At 43.3% G+C, this 24,043-nt stretch overlaps 1 protein-coding gene across 4 annotated transcripts in view; it reads left to right on the forward strand.

Annotated features, from left to right (window-relative positions):
* CREB5 (cAMP responsive element binding protein 5) overlaps positions 1–24,043 on the forward strand; it is a 389,578-nt gene that overhangs the window by 39,251 nt on the left and 326,284 nt on the right. The window lies entirely within an intron of this gene.

A 24,043-nucleotide genomic window follows, 5' to 3' on the forward strand; every position in this document is an offset into this window, starting at 1 on the left:
GAAACAACATCCGGACCTTCAGGTTAGGAGGGAGGGGAGTGGGGAATGTATACTCTCTCCTCTCACCCTCTGATCTCCTGCCACCGCCTCTCATTGGCTGAATGCTGGAAGCCAGAGGGCAAGGGAGCCTGGGGGATGCAGTCCATAGAGCTCAGCCTCCTGATGCAGAAAACAGAACAGTGAAAGGCGGACAATGGATCATGGAGGGCTGGAGTAAATGGAGAAAGCAGCACAGCATTTCAGTATGCACATGGTAGTTGCTACTACTCTGGAAGACTTAATTAATGAAGGGTCAAGTCCTTGCACCTTGGTGTTGGATTTCCCCATGAATTAGGGGAATGTGACAAATGTATTGCCTTGTGTTGACAATTCTGATGTTCCCCGGTGGTGAACAACTTACGGTAAAATTCCAGATGAAAACAAATACAATCTTCTCTTTCCAGGTTGCATTTCTAAAAATTTCAGCATATATTAAAATCATGCAAGGGACACCTGGGTGGCTCAGTTGGTTAAGCGTCTGCCTTCGGCTCAGGTCATGATCCCAGGGTTCTGGAATCAAGTCCGGCATCGGGCTCCCTGCTCAACGGGGAGCATGCATCTCCCTCTGCCTGCCGCTCCCCCTGCTTGTGGTTGCTCTCTATTTGTCTCTCTCTCTCTCCCAAATAAATAAAATCTTAAAAAAATTAAAAAATAAAATCATGCAAAAATGCATTTCATTTGTACATATAAAATTGAGTTAGTTTCTCATATAATTTTAAGTGTCTTTTTTCCTACATGAATGGCATTTGAGAGTTGGGTGTGCGGGTGCAGGGCGAGGAGTGTCTTGTCTATTATAGGACAGTTGGCATCCCTGAACCCCACCCAGTAAATGCCCTCAGTTTTCTTCCAATCATGGTAAAAAACAAAATGAAGCACCCAGCAATTTTCAAAACACTCTCGGGAGTAGGGCCTATCCTGCTATGAGCCACCACTCTAGCAATGTCTGTTGCCATTTACTATGTCATCACCCATGAAACCGCTAGAGGTGCAGGTTTTCTTCAGTGCAGTCAGAGTAAAACAAAAGAAAAATCTCTGTAAATGAAGATGCTGCCTTCTTCACCTTGCTGGGGTTAGTGGGGTTTGTAATCCTTCTTGCTGGGAGAGGATATGGGTCAGGCTAGTGGCTGAGACTCTCCTCCAGTTCCTGTTTGTGTAGAAGCTTCCGGATCATCTCTCTCCTAACGTGTTCCTGTCCCACACGCTCTCCCCCTGTGTTTGTAGCTGAAGTGGCCCACCACTGCTTCTGGGGCATTAGATCAGCCTGAAGGTAGGCTCCTGACACTTGTGATGAAAGGCACCAGCACTGGGGTCCCCGCTGCTTTGTCATTATTAGCATTTCTCAGGCTTCTCCCACAACTGCTCTCTGCCATTCTCCCTCCTCATCTGTGTTGGCTGCGTTGCCCCCCGATGCCACCTCACGACATCTGTGGCTACCACACCTCCACCCGAGCCTAATCAGATGGGCCAGTCTATGTCATGATTGGTCATGCGTCGTGACCAGTCTACCTGGGGCTCCACCCTCCTCTTATTACTATGACACTCACTTGTCAGTGTTGGTGTCTCCGGGCCCCCAATCCCACTGGAGTGAATATTATTCCTGAGGTATGCTGTTAAGCACATAAAGTTCCTTTCTAGAGGACTGAGATGCCAATATGCCAATGCTGTTTTATAGTTTGAAAGAGCTGGAATGCCACCTCAACAGTATCTTCATCACTTGGGAAGATCTGGCCTATTATAGTGAAATGTGTTTGGACATAGGGTGGGTCGGCCATGGAGTACCAAGCATACCGGTCCCCACTTCCACACCCCTTTCTTCATGGGTGCTGAAGAGATGCCCTTATAGTAGCTTCAACACTCCACCTCACCAGTCCTCAAATGGGGGTCCCCTGTAGTTGTGTGGGGCACCTGACCACCCCACTAACATGCATTTAGATAGTACTTCTACCACCTTTAGTTCTTTTATTTTTTTAAAGATTATTTATTTTAGAGAGAGTGAGAGAGAGTGTGTGCATGAGCAGGGGGAGGGGCAGAGGAAGAGGGAGGGAATCTGCAAGCAGACTCCCCGCTGAGTGTGGAGCCTGATGCGGGACTTGATCCCAGGACCCCAAGATCATGACCTGAGCCAAAACCAAGAGCCAGATGCCCAACCAACTGAGCCACCCAGGTGCCCCCCAGCTTTAGTTCTTTTAATCAGATAATGAACAGCAGCTTTAAGCATAGCATTTGATAGAGGAAGCATGTGGGAGGTAAACTTCAAGTCATCAGTTATGTGTGTTGAGACATTAAAATTGTTCACTTACTAGGAGGCATATGTCAATCCTCAGATGTATTTGGAAGTGCCTATTATGTGGGCTAAACTCCATGGAGCCACAGAGACAGACAAGGATGAAAGTGCTTCCTATCTGGTGGGGGAATCAGGCGGGCAGATGGAGCATTTCATTATTTGCGAGTGGACATGGTGGGGTGCCGGGAGTAGAGGTTTTCTTATGGTAACATTTGAACCAAGCCTTGAAGGTAGGACAGGATTGTAATCAATGTAGAAGTGAGAAATGGTGTCGTTTACAAGCATGAGAAAAGTGCTATTTGTAAATTAATTGCTAAAAGTGTGTGGCAAGAGATTCAGGATTGCCGAGATGTAGGATTTATGCAGCTATGAGCCTTCAGGGGATAAAGGTCGGGGCTGGACAGCAGAGTGCTTTAACTGTCCTGCTAAAAAGCTCAGACTAGCTTTGGGGCTTTGATGCTTCAGGTGGGCATTGAGGAGGGGGCAAAACACAGTAAAGCCAGGGTTCTAGGATGATCGCCCTCAGGAGGTCAGCAGTCAGGAAGATGGTGAACAGGCTGTTGTAATAGCTCTGGCCAGGAGGCTCCGGGCTTGTGTCAGATACCAGTGGAGAACTGTGTGCATTTTATTTCTCAGTAACAGTGGAGGGGTGGCTGATCCCTCGGTAAGGGGTGTTACTGACTTGGTCAACTCTGAACCTTCCCAGTCTCAGCGAGGCCAGGCCACAGAGGGGACCCCATTTCCTCTGCACTCTCACTGGTGTTAGGGAGGAGAATGGGATATAATCTGTAGAGTCAAATCATAAGTGGAATTCAGGTTGTTCTTGGGCAGTCTGCTGACTTAATGTTCTTCAGCAATAGCTAGAGTTTACATCCCCATCTTGGGGGAAAAAAAGTTCCCTCTGAAGCATGTACTAAAGAGAAAGGCTGAGAGGATTGATTTTTTTCCAAAGAATCCATAAATATTTACATAAGTGCAAGTTACAAATCTGTGGCTTTGAGATTATTGAATTTCACTGCTTTTACACCCACAGCATATAAATTTCCAGCAGGCATTTGCTGGTTGTGAATGTTCAGTCTTTGGAGAATTGTCTCCTAGTTTGTTTCCTTCGCTCTCGGAAAACAAATCTCTCCTGTGCTGTTTTAATGCTCTCACTTATGGTTATGGATTGGTCACTGACAGCCATGTGACAATGGTCCTTGGCTGAGGGAGCTTCACTGTGATGGACTGCCTGCTAATGGGGGCACTACTCCCTGAGCCAAGAGGCTGCTTTTAAAGACCTTTTTGCTAACACAATAATTCTCCCCAGCAGAGAGCCCTAGATGATGGTCTAGTTGCAAAGTCTTTGTGGGGTTCTTAGGGAAAGGGAGAAAACTCTAAAGATCATGTCCCTTTAGCAGAAAGGCAGGTTAGCAGGTCTTTTTAAAATATGGGTGTTGCATCTGCTGTCTTCCACATGGTCAAAACTCACCTATTTTATTCTCAGCCTCTCTTTACAGAACTGTGCCTGGAACACGCTCTCTTCTTGTTTGGCTACAGTCAGAACAATCGCTGCTGAGTAAAGCTTTCTAAATTTTATGAGCGCTAGATTTTGGACTGTTCTACTAATCTTAGGAACGTAAATCTATATGTGCTGACTAGCAGATTGCTCAGCGTGCAAGGGACAGGGTCCTTCTCTGTGTCCTGCAGTTGGCAGGCAGTCCATACACCTTTGTGGAATTGGGGAGTAGTTGACCTGAAAGTAGTTTCTATCTGTCTTGTGACCCCCCAGAATTTGTTTTTAAATTTGAGAAGGTGCTACACAAAAAGTAAACAAAATGAATGAAAAAAATTCCTGTAATAGATCATGCTAGGGACTGGATTTTATGTGGATATCTCTGGGTCTGTTAGATACATGCAGAAAAACTTGTTTGTAGAAGACTGGCTTTCAGCCAGAGAAACAAAGGGACCATTTCTTCTTGCCCTGGGACTCAGTGGGGTACAACCTAGTCACCTACAAAGGTGGGATTGGTGGCATGTGGGCTTAGAACTGCGGTTGCCCCCTGCCTCAGAACAGAATCTCTGGCCAGCCCGATGGAGTGAATGGGAAGCCTGGCACCTGTGGACAGCATGATCGCTGTCCTCATGAGAGATTTGCAATGGGGACCCAACCTGCGGGGGGCAGGGTTTCCCAACAAACAGGCAGACTAAGACTACGGAATGGATGGTGGCTATTGCATCAGATTTTGTGCCATTGGACAGGACTCCAGGCCTGGAAAGGAGGCATGGGAGAGCACAGCAGGACCCTCGCCTTAAGAGGAAGTGGTGTTACTAATCAGGGCCACTAGAACAGGGAGACAAGACCTAGAGAAGTCTAGAGTTGGAAGTCTTGCTTTCTGGACACGTAGAAGCCCAGGTATTTAAACTGGGATGGAAGATTAGGACACATTAGCAGTGAGATGAATGAGCCATGCTTAGTGCAGGGGATAGCTCCTTAAAGAACCCTTGCATCAGATCAGGCTTAGCTTTGGGTCCTGGGGGAAGGCCTGAGACTGTGTCTTATTTATTTTGTATCCTCTAGCATCTAGCAAGATGCCTGATCATATAGTATTCACTAAGTGAGCATTGCAATGTGGGTGGCATGGGTGGTTTTGAAAATTAAAAAAAAAAAAAAGCAATGAAAAGTAATGTAAAGCTGGATTCAAATGTACAGGAACATTATAAAAAAAAGCCTTTCACTCCTGTTGTGATTGTATAATTCCGAACCTAGGCAGACAGGAAAGGGTAGTATTAAGAGAGGGGTCCTGAATTTATTCTGGAGGCTGGGTAGCTTGGTGGAAAAAAACACATGGGCTGTGGTCTCAGGGTGACCTGGGTTTGAATCTCAACTTTGCAAGGACTAACTGTGTGATCATGGACAATGACTTCACCTCTCTGAGCTCAACTCAGTCACCAGTAAAATATGGATGCTGTTGCATTCCTGGAAGGGATGTTGTGGGAATTCAGTGAGTTAACATACGTTAAATACTTAGGTGGTGCCTGAGACCTAGTGGCCGTGGGAATAGCAATTCCCATAGAAAGGCCTACAGGAACCGCGAAGGAGAGAGGCAAGAGGCTTTTAATGCCTTGCTGTGGGATTTGATGACCCCGGTGGGCCTGGTCCTTATGCTCCCTGAGTGATGCGATTCTTGCTGAGGTAATGGGTTGGGTCGATGTCATGCAGATCTGATGACAGGACACCCACACCCTGTCACCCTCCCTGCCAAGATGGGCTGTGCTCATTCGAGCCTCCACTCCCTTGCTGACTGCCCCACGTGAACACCCCAGTGGAATTGGGCTTTATTGGCGTTCTGGAAAAATGAGCATGGGTGTCTTGCCGTGGTCACATTTCTAGAGAGGGAGTCCGTCTTTGGAGCTGGCATTCAGCCGCCTCTGCAAATCCCACCCTTCTCATCCCTTGTCCAGGCTTCCAGTTTTCCTGTCTCATCAGTCAGAATCTGAGCTTGTATCTTGATGATACTTTCATCTGTTCAGAAGAGGGAGAAAGCACTGAAAGTAAGAATGAGGAAAAGGGGCCTTTGTTTTCCTCTTGCCAGGACCCTCAAGAAGTGAGATGCGTTGTTGGGTCAGAGTCACGTAGCACTGGTGTTTCTCATTAGGTCGCCAATAAAGGCAAGGCCCATGGGCAATTTTAGGTTCTGAAATCTTATCATAATGGGTTGTATTAAATCCCCTCTTTTATGCTCCTGTCCCTCCATACACCCCTTCTCTTTCCAGGCAAAGAGGAGGGCAGGCAGGGTACACATTTATGGATGAGATGACTGATGTGTTCTACTGAAAACAGGGCTGGGCTATGTTCAGGTGGGAGGCCGGGCTGTCATGGTGGGAAGTATATAGTCCAACTTGGGTTTGTGTTTGGCCTCCCCTGTGACCAGCTCAGTGTTGTCATGAACTAATATTTACTGGGTGTTCACTAGCTTCTTGGCACTGAACAGATACTTTATGTATGTTATTTTGTTTAAACCTCATTGCAGTCTTGTAAAGTATGTGTCATTATCCCCATTTCATAGGTAAGGAAGATGAGGCTCAGAGAAGCAAATTAAGTGGCTCAAATAGCACTTTGAAGATAATGATTTTTCTATAGCTGTAGTCTCTGTCGCTGATACTGTGTCTTCTACTGCTATTGCACTGACGAACCCTCACTACCTGCTAATTACAATGGTCCCACCACATTCTTGTGACCTATAAAGACATCTAAACTCTCTGTAAAATGATCTGTCCTGCCTATTTCAAGGAATTGCTTTGAGGACGAAGAATTTTGAAACGGGTTAAACATTTTACAAATGTAAGGAAATCACACTAATATGAAATTTATTCATAGAAAATGAAAGTTTGCAGGAATCATAGAGACAGAAACAAAAAAAAAAGGTAAGAGAGGGTAATAAGGAAAAGTTTTCCTTATTAACATGTGTGCTTACCATGTCTAATTGCTTCACATGTAAACTTTATAACAACTCAGTAAGGTGCATGCTTGTGCTGTTATTACCTCTAATTTACAGATGAGGAAACTGAGGCACAAAGAGGTTAAGAATATTGCACAAAGTCATCTTGCTGGTAAGTGGCAGAACTGGAATTGAAGACCAGCACTGGGAGCCTGTGGTTTTAACTCTGACTATTCGATGTTCTGCCTTCTAAGGGTTTTCACGGGGGTAAGGGTAAGAGGTTAGGGAACCCATGAGAGGATTTCTTAACTCCTTCTTTCAGGTGGAGTGTCTACCATGGAGGTGGTGACAGCTACGGTGATTTCCAAAGGACTCATAGGAATTGGTAATAAACAAGATGGGAGGGTTAAGGAAGAACAGCATCAGGTAGAACCTTATTAAAGGGCTCATACTTTACCCTAGAGCGCAATGAAGAGTTGTATGCAGGGGAATGCTGCTTTCAGCTTTGAGTATTAGAAGCATGGCTCTGGCAGCCATGTTGGGCATGCAGCAGGGCTGGGGCAGGATGGTGAGATGGGCGGGATTGAAGGCCATGGAGTCTGACAGACTCAGTGATCAGTTTGGGGGTGGACAGGCGACTTAGACTGTGTGAGTCTTGATTTTAAAATGGAGACTAGCGATAACACTTACCCAGTAGAGTTACCCTGGGGATGAAATGAGAGCTGTTTGGCACAGTAGGCACCTCATAAAGGTCAGCTATTCCTACTGTGAGCTGTTCCAAAAAAAACAGTTAAGCCGATGATGGTTTTGTCTGAGATGGTGGCAGTGGGAGTGGAGAAAAATGGATAGATTTAAGAGAAGTGGAATTGAGAGGATTTGACCATGAATCAGATGGGGTTGGGGAGAGGAGAGAAAGAGAGAGCTGGAGAGGGAGGAGAGTGTCAGAGAAAGGAGAAAGCATGAAAGGAGTGGAGGGAGGAGTATCAGGGAGATGCAGGTCCTATAAAAGTACTCGGTGTTAGCCGAGGTGTAATCACAGGAAAAGAAGTACAAAGGAAAGACAAAACTGAGAAGGAAGACTTAGCGTTTGATGAGGGAAAAAGCCACGTATTCATTCAGCCATTGCTTATGGAGCACCTATTATATTAGACACCAGTCAACAAAACAAGATGTTCTGGTTACTGTGTGTTTTGGGTGGGTATTTGCTCGAGACTTGGTGCCTGTTAAATGTGCATACTCTGAGCTTAGTGTAGAAAATAGTGATATTTATTTTCCTGCATAAACTCCTTTTGGTAGTCACAGTTTTCCATTAACTCATCATGGCTACAGTCTAGAAATCAGTGTGTTTTTTGAGTGGTGAAAATGTATATTTCATGTGGACTGATGGTTGACCTATATGAGCCCCTACCTCTAGGATTTTCTGTGACAGCTCCAATTTTGTGTCATTGTGACGTATTCCCAACAGATTTGTAAAACAACTCACTGTGCTTGAATATGTAGACCTTTTCATTTAAATAAATATAAAGGCAGAAACCTCTCGTGTTAGAATGTGTCCTAATTTTGCTTTAGAAGGCACAGATCTTAGAAAGCTTAACCAGTAAATCCATTGCCATTTTTCAAGCTGAAAAACTGGGGTAAAATGTAGTGAACCCACTTGTAGACTTTAAAAATATATAATAACTTTATTGTGATATAATTCACATACATTTAGTGTACAATTTTTAAAGTGTACCATTCAGAATTTTTTTTAGTATATTCACAGAATTGTGTAACCATTACCACTATCTAGTTTTAAAACATTTTCATCACCTCCAGAAGAGACCCCATATCCGTTAGCCATCACTACATTCTTCCTTTGCCCCAGCCCCTGGCCACCATGATTCTCTACTTTCTGTCTCCATGGATTTGCCTATTCTGCATATTTCATGTAAATGGAATCATATGATACATGGGCTTTTGGGTCTGCATTCTCTTACTTAGTATAATGTTTTTAAGGTTCAACCACATTGTATAGCATGTATCAGTATTTCATTCTTTTTCATTGCCAGATAATATTTCAACATAAGGATATACCACATGTGGCTTATCTATTAATCACTTGGTAGACATTTGGATTGTTTCCACTTTTTGGCAACTATGAATAATGCTGCTGTGAACATTCATGTATGGGTGTACAAGTTTTTGTGTGGACTCATATTTTCATTTCTCTTGGGTGTAGACCTAGGAATGGAATTGCTGGATCATTTGGTAACTCCATGTTTAACAGTTTGAGGAACTTCCAAACTGTTATTGAGAGTGGCTGCTTCATTTTAAATTCCCACCAGCAATGTATGAGAGGCTGTAATTTCTCTACCTTACCAACACTTGTTTGTCTTTTTGATTTTAGCCATTCTAGTTGGTGTGATGTGATATCTCACTGTGCTTTTGATTCAGATATCCCTAGTAACAAATAATATTGAACATCTTTTCATGTGTTTTTTGGCCATCTGGATATCTTCTTTAGAGAAATGTATATTCAGATCATTTGTTGTCTTTCTGATCAGGTTACTTCTTTTTCATTGTTGAGTTGTAAGTGTTCTTTATTCTGGATACTAGATTTTTGTCGAAGATATGATTTGCAAATGTTTTCTCCCATTGTGTCGTCTTTTCACTTTCTTGATGGTGTCCCTAGAAGGACAGAAGTTTTAAATTTTGATAAGTCCAATTTATTTCTCTTTTGTTGCTCTACTTTTGGTTTCATATCTAAAAATCTGTTGCCAAATCCAGTGTCACAAAGATTTATACCTATGTTTTCTTCCAAGTCTTAACTTTTTGTTTTAACTCTTATATTTAGTTCTATGATCCATTTTGAGTTAATTTTTATATATGGTGTGAGGTAGAGGTTCAACTTCTGTCTTTTGCATGTGGATGTCCAGTTGTCCCAGCACTCTTTGTTGAAAAGACTATTTTTTTTGTCCATTGGAAAGTTCTGGAATTTTTCTTGAAAATCAATTGACCATAGATGTAAGGGTTTATTTCTGACTCTTATTACATTGATCTATGTGTCTTAATTACTACTGCCTGTGGTAAGTTTTGAAAGCAGGACATGTGATTCTTCCAACTCTGTTCTTTTTCTAAAAGATTGTTTTGGCTATTCTGGATGCCTTGCATCCATATGAATTTTAGGATCAGCTTGTCAGTTTCTGCAAAAAAGGCATCCGGGATTATGGTTGGGATTGTATTGAATCTAAAGATCAACTCGGGTAGTGTAGTCTTTTAATAACATTAATCCTTGCAATTCATGAACTTGGGATGTCTTTCCATATTTTTAGGTATTCTTTAATTCTTTAATTGGACTGGGGATATTGCACAGAGGGTTTTGCAGCTTGATCCAGGGCAGAAGGTTCTGGAAAGGTACTTGATGCAGTTTCTTCAGGCTCCACGGTGAGGGGACAACTTGCTCCCCATCTTTGGAAACACCCAGGGCCTAGGGCCTTCTAGAGCAACACTTGAGTATTGTGTCATCAGTGTATTTTTAGAACTCACTGGCACTTAGATTAATTCCCCCAGGTGTAGAAACATCCCAAAGCACTGGCAGATTGGTCACTCTGCTGTGTTCTAAGAATATCCTAGTGTTTAGGGGAAGGGGACCTGAATTCAAGTCCTAGCTCTGCTTTTCACAAGTGGTGTGACCTCAGGCATATTACTTTCCCTCTCTAAATCTCAGATTCGTCATCTGCAGAAATGAGAAAAAAAAATACCTCCATCTCATAAATCATTCTAATAACCAAAATTAAATTAATGTATGGAAAATGGCTTTGTAAACTGTTAAACTCTACAAAGGTTAAGAAACAGCTCTTTTTTTCCTCACTTGGAAAAAGCCACTGAATGAATAATCTCTTGCATGAGTGTCCATTTATGTCAGCCTGCTGAGGTCATATGGTGTGGCTTTGAAGTGGAGAAAGTGTGACTGTCAGGTTTTAAAAAGGAAGCAGAGAGACTGTATTTCTCTTCCCCCTGCAATGGAGCAAGCACAGCTATAAAGGCAATGATTTCACAGAACGCGCAGCACCTCGCTGGGGCAGAAACAGGCAAAATAAGGACAACCGAGAAACCAGACTTGGGCAAGTTGAAGAAATGAAATAAAAACAGACCTGAAGGGCGTAATAGCACCTTCATTTATAAAAAGTGTTAGTAAAATAAATACGTTCTTATGTTTCTTTTGTGGTCTTCCTAATAAATTCCACCTAGTGATTCCCTGATCAGTTTTATCTTAAATAGATAACTGAAGAAAAAAAAAGAAACACATGAAGTTTTTATCTTGGTACCTCATGAAAATTGAGAATGATCATGTTTCTCAAGATGAAGTCAGATCTATCGTGGACTGTTAGGGAATTTTCACTGATTATTTTGGGACTCTTTCAATCAGAAAGAGAAAAGCGGTCAGGCTGCGGAAGACTGCAGGCATTGGGGCTGGCAGATGTGTGTTTGGTTCCTGGCTCCCCTTTTTCTAGCTGGGTCCTTGGGAAAGTTGTTTACCTCAGGTTTTCTTATCTATAGACTAGGGGTTATAAAATACCTTTTCGATAGGGTTGTGATGAGGACTAAATAAACAGCAGTAAATCTCTGTTGCCTTCCCTGGCTTCTTCTGGGTTAAACTTTCCCATATCATAAGGCCAACATCTCAACATCTCTTAATTAGGAAACATTTGCAAACAAGTCCTTCCACCTCATTCCAAATATGTCCTGAATGGTCTGACTTTTCTTTGTCCAGGAACATCCAGATTCCGAATGACATCTCTCTGGCCCATTGACTCCCCTAGAGAATTCTGAGGTCCTAGGTCAAAGCCTTGAAAATCTAGGCATATGAACATAATGAAAGGTTTTCTCAAACTGAGACTGCTGTATCAGCCTGGGTCCGTGCAGATGGCACCCTCCAAGGGATAAGGAAAGAAAATGTAATGAAGGAGCTACTTCAGAGCTGTGGGCAGGCCAACTAGGGTGTAGCCATAGCAGGGGACCATTCCCAGGGGGCCAAGGGGAAGAACCCACTGGAGAGGACTTAATATGGGAGGGGGGCTGCCCGCCCTATGTGGAGACACATAGCCATTGCCACCCAAACCCCAACAGAGAGGTGGTACAGGCAGTGGACACCTGACTTCTCCCCTCTTCCACCCTCCAGTCAAGGGAATCTGGAGGAAGCCTCCTAGAATATACAGGGGAGCAGAGAATAGATTTGGAGGGGTAGAGGAAGACCACCCAGCAGAATTGTCCTCTCGGTGAGGGAGGGTCATTAGGACAGGCTGTGGCATTATACAGACTAACTCTAGTCCTTGGAACCACAGGACAAGGGCACTACACTACAATAAACACAACTTTTGATTTCACCCTTTCACTTTTTTCCCTGTCCTTTTGCTCATCTAGAAAGGAAAAAGATATAATATGTCCTGGATTTGGTTCTGAGAAGTTGTGTTTACTGTTCGCCGTGCATTCTTGGGCACAACTCTAGCAGTACACATGTCAGGAGACAGCACCTGTTCACAAGATCCCACTGAGGATTTATGAAAATGGAGGAGTTACTGCTCCTGGTGATGCTTGCAATTCTTTACTTTCCTTCTGTAGACATGACGACGAGTTGCTCTTGTGGGGGTGATACGAGGTGTGCAGAAGTCACTGCAGCTCACATCAGCCTGCCCATCTGTCAGAGTTTCTCCACATGGCTTTCTTCTTGGGGCTACTCTGTTGAAGCTGTTGTGCAAATGCATGCGTCCCCTAGGATGGGTGGCAGGGAAAAGTCATTGTCAGCCTGATGCCCATATCAAGTTGGCACCCTAGGAAAGAGAGCATCCCAAGAGAAGCAGCAGAAATGACCTGGAGATGCTTGGTCTGTTCAAGAGGACTGGGGCGTGGTGAGCAGCTTTGGGTTGCCTGCAGAAACGTGAAACTCTTCCACTTTGTCCGGATGGCCCCTGGGATGGGAGTGAACCCAGTGGCTACAAGTTACAGGCAGACGGATTAGCTCCCTGTGAAGAGGAAGTTTTTAAGCAATGAAGGCAAATGAAGATGGGCCAGTGGCCTTAGAAGGTCATTGGGTACTTGCACGAGGGGCAGTTTAATTCAAGGGTCAGAATTCAAGAAGCTGTGGCAGAGAGTAGATCCAGATCCAGAGCCTGGGAACAGAGTGGGAGGCAGTGCCCAGTGCCCTGAACAGAAGTCATGAGTTGCTGATCAGGAGAGCTTACTTGCAAAATAGAAATGAGGCTCCCAAACTGCGATGGCAGGCAAATGAGAGGCTTGAGGTGCTGGGCTCATTTCTGGGATTGGAAGCCCATTTCTGGGCTCATTTCTGCTCCAGAGGTGTGGGCCAGTGCCTGTCTGCTAATGCTGCCAGGCATCTTAAAGGTGGTGCCCAGTCCCTCAGAGGGCAAGTTCACCATTACTGCAGGTCCTCCAGCCATATCTGGATGATGAGGTCTTTGGGGTGTTGTTGAATAGACTCAAACATCAGATGTATGGTCAGACAAGATAACCATGACCATCTCATTCAATGAAGATTCGAAGCTGTGATCAGGTCTGGGTCTAGAGACATGGAGTCAGGAGCCTGAGACAGGAGCACGTCCGCTCAACCGAGGATCATGGGCAGTGGGTTGGACAGACACCAGAGTGGGGAACAGAAGGTGCTAAGAATACTAGCTTAATTCTATTTTCCTAAACTCTGACTCCTACAGGTAGATTGAATCGCTGCCTGTTCTGTGCTCTCAGACCTTGAAACTTGATCTCACTTTTACATAGACATGTAGTTATCAGCTTGTGTCTGTCTCCTTTGAGACCATACAGCAATAGTTAACTTTGTTGAGAACTTACCAGGGGCTAAATGATTTATAGGCAGTTCTCATTTAATCTTCACAACAAACATATAAGGTAGTTATTATTATTTATTCCTTATTTTCCAGGTGAAGGAGCTGAAGTTCAGAGAAATTACCAATGTGTCCAAGGACATAGAGCTATTAGTGGTAAAGAGTAGAAGGACAGGGAGAGGATCAGACTCAGTGCTGTGTTACTCTGAACTTTGACCACTAGGTTATTGCTTGGGGACTGCTTTTTTTCATCTAGGTCTCTCCAGTACTTAGCGTGGTTTCAGGCAAGATAGGCTTCCAATAAAAATCGTGTTTGATAAATCAGAGGACGACATGAGCCCCCCCTTGTATGCTTGCCACACTGTGTGATTATACACTCTAACAAGTATGCATGCAGACTTACTGAATCCTTTTCTACACTGGAGGAGCAATATAAAGACAGAATGATGGCAAAGAAAATGCTCATTGGAGAAATTAGCTCAGGCAATTAAGAGTGTGCTGAGTAGTCCTGAAATTATAGCTTGTGTATAAATATATGGAAACAAATAAAAAATTAGGACCTTGATTTTTTTTGACACATAAACATAACAAGTTTATACATGAATAAAAATTAGTGTCTCTGCCAATGAATGATACTAAAATGCCATGCTATTCTTGCTTGTTATTTTTGTCACCATAAAATAAACCATATTTACATGATTGTGTAACCATATGCTTTTCAGAAGTTTTAGATTCAGATTTCATAATAGTAATAAGAACTGGCAGTTACATAGCACTTACCACGTGCCAGGCACTGTTCTCAATTGTTTGCATATGTTAACTCCTTTAATCCTCACAGACTCTTACACCCTATGAGTTAAGTGCCATTATTGTACGATGTGAGGAAACTGAGGCATGGAGAGGTTAAGTGACTTACCCAAGGCCATACAGCTAATTAATGAAAGAACCAAGATCTGAACCCAGATACTCTTAAAGACTACATCATGCAATGAGTTGTGATTTACTGAATCTTCACTATATGCCTCATTCAGTCTTTACCACAACCCTGAGTAAAAAGGACCCCTTTGTCCATTTCACAAATGAGAAAACTAAAATCCAGAGAGGCATAGAAATTTGCCCACGATGGAACAGGTAGCTGCAAAGGGCAAGGCAGGCTTGTGGACTCTTACAGTATCTTTGCCATCATCACAGGCTTCCAGATATATTATCTTACATTGACTTTTTGTTTTTGTTTTTTAAGGATTTTATTTATTTGAGAGAGGGAGAAGGAACACGAGCAGGGGGAGGAGCAGAGGGAGAAGCAGACTCCCTGCTGAGCAGGGAGCCTGACTTGAGGCAAAAGCAGATGCTTAACCGACTGAGCCACCCAGGTACCCCTTACACTGAGTTTTTGATTTATTTTGTACATAACCAATGTTCATGATAGAAAATATATATAGAAATACAACACATGGGGGCACCTGGGTGGCTCAGTTGGTTAAGTGGCCGACTCTTGATTTCTGCTCAGGTCATGATCTCAGGGTGGTGAGATGGAGCCCTGTGTTGGGCTCTGTGCTTAGTGCAGAGTCTGCTTAGGATTCTCTCTCTCCCTCTGCCCCCCCCCCCCCCCGCGCTCATGCTCTCTCTCTAAAATAAATAAATAAATCTTTTAAGAAAATACAAAAAATGCATAACCTCATTGCCAGCTGCAACCATTGTTGATCTGTTAATGTTTTAGCATATATCCTTTATATATAAAATCACAGCTTGAGATAAAACATGATTTGTCAATTGCCATAGTTTTCTTGACCAACTTTCAATGGATAAACTGAGTCTTTACATTTAAAATGATTACTCAGTTCTGTAAAAACCGAACCCGACCAAAACAAATCTCACCTACTGAGAGATAAAAATTACATTTGATGCACTTTTTCCACCCCAGTGAAAATGTTCTTTTAACCACTAAATCCAAAGTATGGTATTTAGTAGTCAAAGCAAAAAAATAAAGTAGTTGAGATTGTCCTAAATTTGGCTATATGGCACTGAAAAGGCCTCAATATCTTGTTTGAAAGACAAGTCAAAATAAATAAAAAATAAAAAATAAAAAAAAGAAAGACAAATGAGAGTCCCTTCTAATAGAAAAAATGTAATTATTATTATGATTACAGTTAATAATGTATATTCAGTACATACCAGAAATTATTCTACATTCTGTATTCCATATAGGATAATAAACTATTATATATTTATGTTATATCTATATGTAAATCTTTAAAACAAGCCTATGAAGTAGGTAATATCTCCATTTTAGGTGAGGAAACATGCGCAGAGAAGTTAAATTACTTCTCTAGGGTCACAGAGCCATGGTTTGAAACCAGGCAATGTGACCTCAGGCTGCAACTAAAGTGGTGACTGAAAGAATTAATCCCAAGGTAGGGCTCTTTATTTTTTCTTGTGTTCTCTCTACCTCTCACTCCTAGGACAACATTCTTATGCGGGGGGGGGGGGGGGGGGGGGGAATCTACATCTTTATGTATGAGCAAGGCTATGTTTAGTTTATGAGAAGCTGAGCATCTACACTGTCTATTTCAGCCTGTGTATTGTCCTGGGATACCTTTAACCCCTGCCACAACCCCAAAGTAAGTTGTCAGAATCCTCATGTTTCACGGGAAGATCAAGGAGCAGAAAAGTTAACTGTTTAGAGTTCCTCTCTCTACAGCCTGGAATTCTTCAGTGCTTTTCTTTCACTCTTAGAATAAATCCTATAAATCCGACCCTTGGATGATTTGAGGCCTGTCTGCTTGTCAGTGACTGTGGGCGCCTCTGTCCCTCACCCTCCACCCTGCGGTGTCACAGGCCTTCTTCCAGTCCCTCAGACTCACCAAGCTCTTTGCTTTTGCAGTCCCCTCTACCCGGAACTCCCCTCTGCTTCTCTCTTCAGGCTATTGTATGACATTCTTCAGCCCCCAGGTGGCCTGCTCTGAGAGATGGGCCTGATTCTACCCCCTGGAAAGCTCCCTCTGTCCACCTTTCTCTATCAGATCACTGTCTCTGTCTCGTTCAGTGGACTTCCCAAAATGTACAGCTGTTTTCCTTGTTCACTTACTTAATTTGTGTGCTTGTGGTTTTTGCTTACTTTTGCTCTGTGAGCAGAGGGACCTCATCTGGCTCCGTTCCCACTGCTCCCCCACCCACACACCTAACGAGGTCCTTCAGAGACATTTGCTGGAAGACTGACAAGTCTCCTGCAGGAAGACAGGGGAAATAAGGAAAGAGGGTGGCTCTTCCAGCAGCCTTAAAACCCTAACCCTGCCCTGGGCTTAGGAGAATGAGGTTTGTGCTCCATGGTCCGCGGTCGGGACAGGAATCTGGGGTCAGCTGATGAGGGAAGACAGAGGTCGCTGTCCATTGTCTGGAAGGGCCCAGCGCTGGTTTATTAGGCCAGATGTTCTTGGGAGTGTCTCATTGTCACCTTTGGGTCCATGACCCTGGCCCGTGGCAGGGGAGCCTCCCTTGCACTTTGAGGATTCCTGACAGGTGCTTAGGGTGTGCTTGTGTGTACTGTGGGATTTGGCTCCCAAGAGCCTCATTTTTAAGGGGCTGTCTGAAACCTGCTTTTGCTTTGTTTTTGCTTTCCTTTTCCTGCCTTAGCTCACTGAATCACTTGTTTCAGGGACACGTAGACATCCAGGTTGACTCACTGCCTCACACTGACATTGAGCAAATTCTCTTGTTCTGCAAAGTCCGCACTGGCTGTTCGTGGCCGGTTGGAGCCTCTCTGACGAGCTTCCTCTCTTACGCTACTCCTCTCTGAGCTTTCTTTGCATACATTGCAGAGATGGCTTGGCTGTGAGTACTGGTTTGGGTAGGAAAGCTCGAGAATCAATGAGCTTGGACTTGGGGGTGCATGCCGGCAAATCCTGACCTCAGTGTCCATGGGCGTTGATGGGTAACTATTGGTTTCCAATGAGGGAGGAGAGCCTTAATCTCATGATGTGTGGGATGTGCCCCGTGGGGCTGTGTTTTGTAGGCAGTGAAGTTAAGGCTTGCCCAGAAAAATAACATGTTTTCCTTGCCTGGTGCTTGAGCTGTTTGCCTGGTGACTGGCTGATTGGCGGTTTGGGAACCATTGGTTAACTTGGGTGTCCGGGGGATTGTGTGTGTGTGTGTGTGTGTGTGTTTGTGTAAGTGGCTGTTTCTGTTTCTTTGGAAACAGTAGAGGACTGATAAAGAATACTGTGTGGTGACTAACGTAACATAATAAAATAAAGTAAAATTTAAAAAAAAAGAAATGATGATACTATTACTTTCAACTTGTGTTCATGGTCTTTGAGGCATCTTACACATTAGCTTGATGTCACTATTTAAATAATGCCCTCACTTCGAGAAGACCAGCAGTCCTTTGATGTAGGTATCACAAAGGTGCATGGGAAAACTGAGGGTGTGGGAAATAACTGGGAATTTTGCCACCCTGACTCATATTAGCACTGCTTTACCCGGCTGTGTTTCGTACAGAGGTACTCAGTGGAGAAGACAAATCAAAGCTGTATCTAATCAAGGCTTTCTTTCAACCTTGATGGAAAATGCTTTTTTGAGATTAAAAATGCCTGACCCATCGTATGCAGTGGTACATGGAAGAGAGATTTTCATTAAATAAAATTTTGACTATTCCCAAGCATTAAACAAACAACACAAAATTTGTTAGGTTTTCTACATATACAGACTTTTTCACATTGGGAGGTGACCACCTGCTTTCAGGGACAGAGGTCTCAGGCTATTCATATTGAACTCCCCAGTGTCCTAAGGATAGGAAATGTTGCTGTTATGGAGATATCAAGTCTCCATGTTTCCAACCAGATGAAATGACCAGATATTTGATTGTGCTCTGACTTCCCTTTTTTCCACAGCTAACTTGCACAGCTTCATGCGTTAGTCAAAATATTTCTATTAATGGAGTATTTGGGGAATGAAAAGGTGAGAAAAGAAAAAAAAGGAAGGAAGAGAGGGACTAAGAATAAGCAGTAAGATGATAAAAAGTATATAATTTGCTAAAGAAAATTTAATAACAAAAGGAAGATTCAATTTCTTCTTTGATAGCCCAAGTGGAGAGGAGATGATGTCATAATCTCTCCTGGTCTTGTTTCTAATGACTCTGGGTAAGCCTATAAGCACCTATTGACAAGAATGTGCTGAGTTTCCTGGTTTACCCTGGGCACCTTCCAAACTCTACTCTTTCCTACCTTCAGTGTGAATGGAGTCTGGATTGCAAGAAGAGCATAGCCAGGCACAGATGAAGGGGTGGACCTTCCCAGCAAAGGCCTTTACCTGCATTTCTGCGGTCCAGAGCAATGTTCTGGGAAGATAAACAAATTCATATGCAGTCTGGCTGTGGCTCCTCCAAGCCCAGGGCAAGGTGTCCGATGGTTTGCTCAGCCAGCAATAGCCAAATTTATCCCAGGGTCAAGTGACCCATTGCCCAAGCTTAGAGGTCAGCTGGTATGTCACAGAGCTAGGGTTTGAAAACAGACCAGACTCCAAGGCGTTTCTCAGTATCACGTCTCCATTAGAAGACAAAGAAAATAACTCTACCTGGGAGCCTTCAAGTAAAAGGCTAGTAGATAATGTTTTGCTTGATAATTGGTAGATCATCAGAAAATCATAGAAGGTCAGTCTCTCTTTAATCATCACCTTCAACACCCTTCAGAATCTTCAATCTCTTTACACATGCTGTCAAGTGTCAATGTAACTTTGCACCAACCAGTACCCCAGCAGTTCCACGTGCTTCCTGCAGGTGACCGTATAATAAAAACAGTAACTGACATGACACAGCACTTAACAGTTTATCAACTGCTTCCCCAAATATCATCCATTTGATCCTCCCAATGTCCCTGTGAGGCAGCTAATGCCGATATTGTCTATAGTCTCTTTTTCTAGTGAGAAAATAACGTTCAGCTGTTAGTCAGATATTCAGCATAATGTTAAATAACTTGGTTGGCTCCATAGCTCCGGGGTGAGAGTGCTGATCGCGTACCGTGAACTAAGTTGCCCAAGATGGCACAGCTAGTGAGCGACAGAACTGAGATTTCATGATCAACTTTTTAATGTGAAATCTGGTCCCCTGGCCACATTGTTGGGTTTACCACAAATAATACAATCTTACTTATCAAGATTAAAAGCAAAAGAAAGCCTAAGTTTAAAAAAACAATCAAAAACCTTATTTCGAGTACAGTTAAGAGATTGCTCCAAGGTGTGTGTGTGTGTGTGTGTGTGTGTGTGTGTGTGTGTGTGAGTGAATGCACATGCACCTTTAATTGGCGTTCTGTTATGAGAAATATTTAGTTGTGAAAGGAGATGATATGGTGTTTGATGTAAATAATGAAATAGCCTTGCTTTCTCACGGCCTCAGGACTCTCAGAGAACTTTGCTAAAACGACTTTTTGGCCTCTAATTCTGCCTTCTCCTGTAGATGTCCATGCAGGCCTCACCTCCCTATTGCGTGATCAGAGCTTAGTGAGCAGGGGTTATTTTGGTGGAGTCCTGGTGCTCCTAGCTTGGGGCTTAATGCATGGTAGGTGCTCAGAGGCTGTGTGAGGAAAGAATGAATGAATGAATGAGACCAGTGTCCTCAGATTCTGATCCTACCCCCAGTGCATGCCAAGGTTGACTCCCTTTTGAACAAGTTCTCCGTGACAGGTAATCAATCACTGTCCACAGGCCACTTTCCCTGAAGCAGCCTATGAACAATGCTCTGTGAAGATCCCCGGATTCCCTCCCGAGCCACTGCAGTTTACACGCGTGGATTTGGGGACTTGCCCCTTCCCTTCCCCTTTATCCGGCTTTCAGTGGAAATGTCTGATAGGCCTCCCTTCAAATCCCCTGCACCCTTTCCCCCTTTTAAAGGCTTTTTCTCTTGGAAGAGTCAGGTTCAGGGTATTTCCCAGGGCCTGACCTACACCCCCTGAGCAAAGAGACCACATTCATGCTTCAGGAGGGGTCCTCAGTTTTAGAGAGCAGGGGCATTAAAAAAAATCCTCTTTCCCTTTCTGTGCTGATTTGGAGTGTTGACTGAAAAATGGTGCTGTTGTCTGGGGGCTGAGCCCTGGGGGATACAAGGAGCTGGCCCCTGCGTTTGTTTGTGAATGGCTCGGACCTTTTGATGAATTGGGAGTCTGGTACAGCGTAACCTCTCGTGGGTGGTGGTTCAAGGAAAAGGCCTTTTCTTTCCGTGTCCTTTTTCGAGGGAGTTTTAGTGGATTTGTAGGCTTTAGTGAGTGACTCTTTTGTTTAATAGGAAGTTGAGAAAGGCATTAAGGACTTTTCTAGCCCATGGAAACGATTTAGTGATCCTCAAAAATACAACTTATTTTTGTACTTCTAAAATACAAGTTTAATGATCCTTAACTGTGGTGGCCTTGTGCTGAGAGGCAGACATTCTGCCCCCTTGCGAGCTCAGTATTCTCTTCCGGATATTAGGGACTAGGCATCAGTTTTGAGGGTTGAACTAGTTTATGGGGATGAAATCATCTCATCTTATATTCATACATATAAACACACACACCCCAACTTCTCAGTAAGAAAACAGGCCAAGAGAAAAAAAAAATTAAGTGTGTGTGTGTGTGTGTGTGTGTGTGTGTGTATTAGGCTTATTAATACGTTTTCTTATTGGGAAGTTGGCTAGGAGGCCAGTGTTCCCTAGTAAGTGTGCCATGAGTTGGTGCTGCTGGTACCAGCAACGTGAGAACAGAATTTAGAAGCTTGTGGTGCTCTGTACTTAAATTTTAAAAAGAAAAACATGCTCTTTTTGGTGACTATCCTCAGCAATAATATAAAATCAACAGGCAATTATCAGGAGTGAAAAGGCATCTGAGCAAAAGCCTTATTTCCACCTTGGGCCAATGCTTTATTTTGCTTCTGTTGAGTCAACACTGCTTAAAACGGTGTGGTAAGTTAACTGGAGAGTGGGGACTCTAGGGAGCCAAACCAGGTAATTTATTTAAAAAAAAATCTAGGTAGCTTCTACTAGCTTACTCATCTGTCTCCTCTGTGGATTGAACCTGAAAGGGTATGCTTATGCTTCGTTAAAATTTCGGCAGCAGTCCCCACCCCTGCTTCACTTGGAGAGGGAATGAGAATTTCACACACTTTTTTGAATATTCATAACGTTTTCCTTGGCATTGAATTTAGCCCCATCCTAAGCATAACTGTGTTCGAGATTTTTAGAGCTCTTTGGAAAGTATAGAGAGGTGGATATGCATTTAGTCCCTTGTGCTCATTTCCTCTAGTGTGTGCTGGCTTTGTTTTTATCGTTCACTCTTAACTATTCTCTTACCTGCTTTTTATCTGTGAACCAGGTGGCATGGGCCAGGGGGCCGTGGTGCTCATGCTATTATTACTCTTACAGAGGCTGCACTATCGGTGTAGGGTCAGGAGACTTGAGTACTGCACTGTGCTATCTGTCCTGCACATTGCAGAATATCTCACAGCCCTGCCCTCCACCTGTTAAATGCCAGTGGGGACACCCAGGGACAGTGGGGACCCCCAGGGACAGTGGGGATCCCCAGGGACAGTGGCAACTAACAATGGGCCTCATGTATTTCTGCATCCCCTTACCAGACCAGGCAGAGAAATTATGCCTTCTCTGGGAACGCAGATGAAAACATGCCTTTTGCTAGTATTCAGAAAAGGACCCCTATTAGAGTAATGGCAGCATCTTCAGATGACAGAAGGGTTTTGCCTTCACATGGCCTTTAAGTGACCTGCTAGTACTGTCAAATGTTCACAGGCTTGACATTTGAAACATAGTGTGTTAGGAATCTGAAGCAAGTCTCTGAGTGGAGTTTGACCTTGTATTCAACTGACACCGTGAGATGTAGCCGGCTTCGAGCACAACTGCCGACCTGGGGAACACCCAGCTTTCTGTTGGCGTCAAGGGCAAAAGTACCTCGTTCCAACTGATCATTCGCAAATGTCTTTTAATAGTAAGTCAGTAATCATAATCTTAGGATGAAATCGCCTCTTGCCAGGCCCTGCAGAAAGTAGAGAGGTCTGGCATGACCACCACTGTGTTTATATACAGTCTTGCGTTTTGTAGTTCAGATTCATGCACAAGAAGGAATCTCAAGGTTTCAGGTATTACTGCAGCTCATACCTCAGATGGACTAAACATAGAGTGTTGCTTGGAGATGCAAGGATACTTAATATAGAACAGAGATACAAAGGAAAGAGTTCTACCCCATAAAAATCATTTGAATGTGTGCAAAGAAAACCAACTAGAAATTTGTGATTTTCCAGACTATTTAAAAATATTCATTGTTTATAAAAAGTTTAAAAACCAATGTACCCAAAATGTCTTAAAAATTATCCCGAGGCAGAGCAGAATTATTTGGGATGTGTTGTAATTCCAAAAAGGCAGATTTTACTATAGTAGAGCAAGAAAGGAGTAGAAAAACACTACACTGCTGACTTTTTCCTGATTTTCTACAGGCAAGCTGATTTTGACTCATAGAAAAAATAGATCCAGTTTTGCATGTAATCTCTTTGCTGTTAGAGTTTTTTCTTTCAGGATTTCAGGGGGCAACTGTTTTAAATTGCAGTGGGAGACTTTCTGGAAAGGTAAAAATGACAATGTCAGCTAAACCCCGGATCACCTCTTACTCCAATTTAATTTTTTTCCTTTCCTTTTTTTTTTCTTTTCGTTGCTTTTAGTGTGTTCATATTGGAAGCAGGTAAAAAGGAAGCGTTTTTGCTGCCTTCAGCTTGTCTCCTGAGGTTGTCCTCAGAAACAAGTCAAGTTACATTTAATATTTCCTGAGAATCTCTATCCTAGTGTTTTGTTAACCACATGCATGCCAAATAAACTTTTATTTTTGGAGATGGAGTATGTCCTGCAAAAACAAACAAACAAAAAACAAAACAAAAAACCCCAACCCCCCCTCCAAAACCACACACACACACACACACACACACACACACACACACACACACACACACACACACACACACACACACGTACACAGGGCTCCATGGGAGCAAGAAGAGGAGTAGGACCTAAATACCCATTCGCAGGCAAAGACACACACCCTGCAGCGGCTTATTCAGCTCTGCACGTTTAATGCTCGACACTGATGCTTAGCAAATACGTTCTGAACTATTGAACCCATAGATAGGAAAGCTGTAAGACAGGATTGTGCAAAACATAAGTAGAAATTAGCCAGCAACTTTGAAAAGAGGCCTCATATCCAAAGAAACATATGGAAAACTTGAAAAAAAAAAAAAGAAAAAAGAAAGAGGAATCTAACATATGAAAACCCAATCCCACTGGAATGTTTTTTCATACACAGTATAAACGCCACATAAATAAAACCACAAACCTCTGCAGAAGTACATGAGAGGACGTGAGCCCCCAGCACTCTCCTGGTAGGGCCTCCTTTGGGAAGTAAAGCCTGGGTGAGTTTCCAGAGACAAAAGCTGTTTGGAAATCCTTC

The sequence above is a fragment of the Halichoerus grypus genome, chromosome 12 (assembly GCF_964656455.1).
Source record: "Halichoerus grypus chromosome 12, mHalGry1.hap1.1, whole genome shotgun sequence".
Taxonomy (NCBI): Eukaryota; Metazoa; Chordata; class Mammalia; order Carnivora; family Phocidae; genus Halichoerus; species Halichoerus grypus.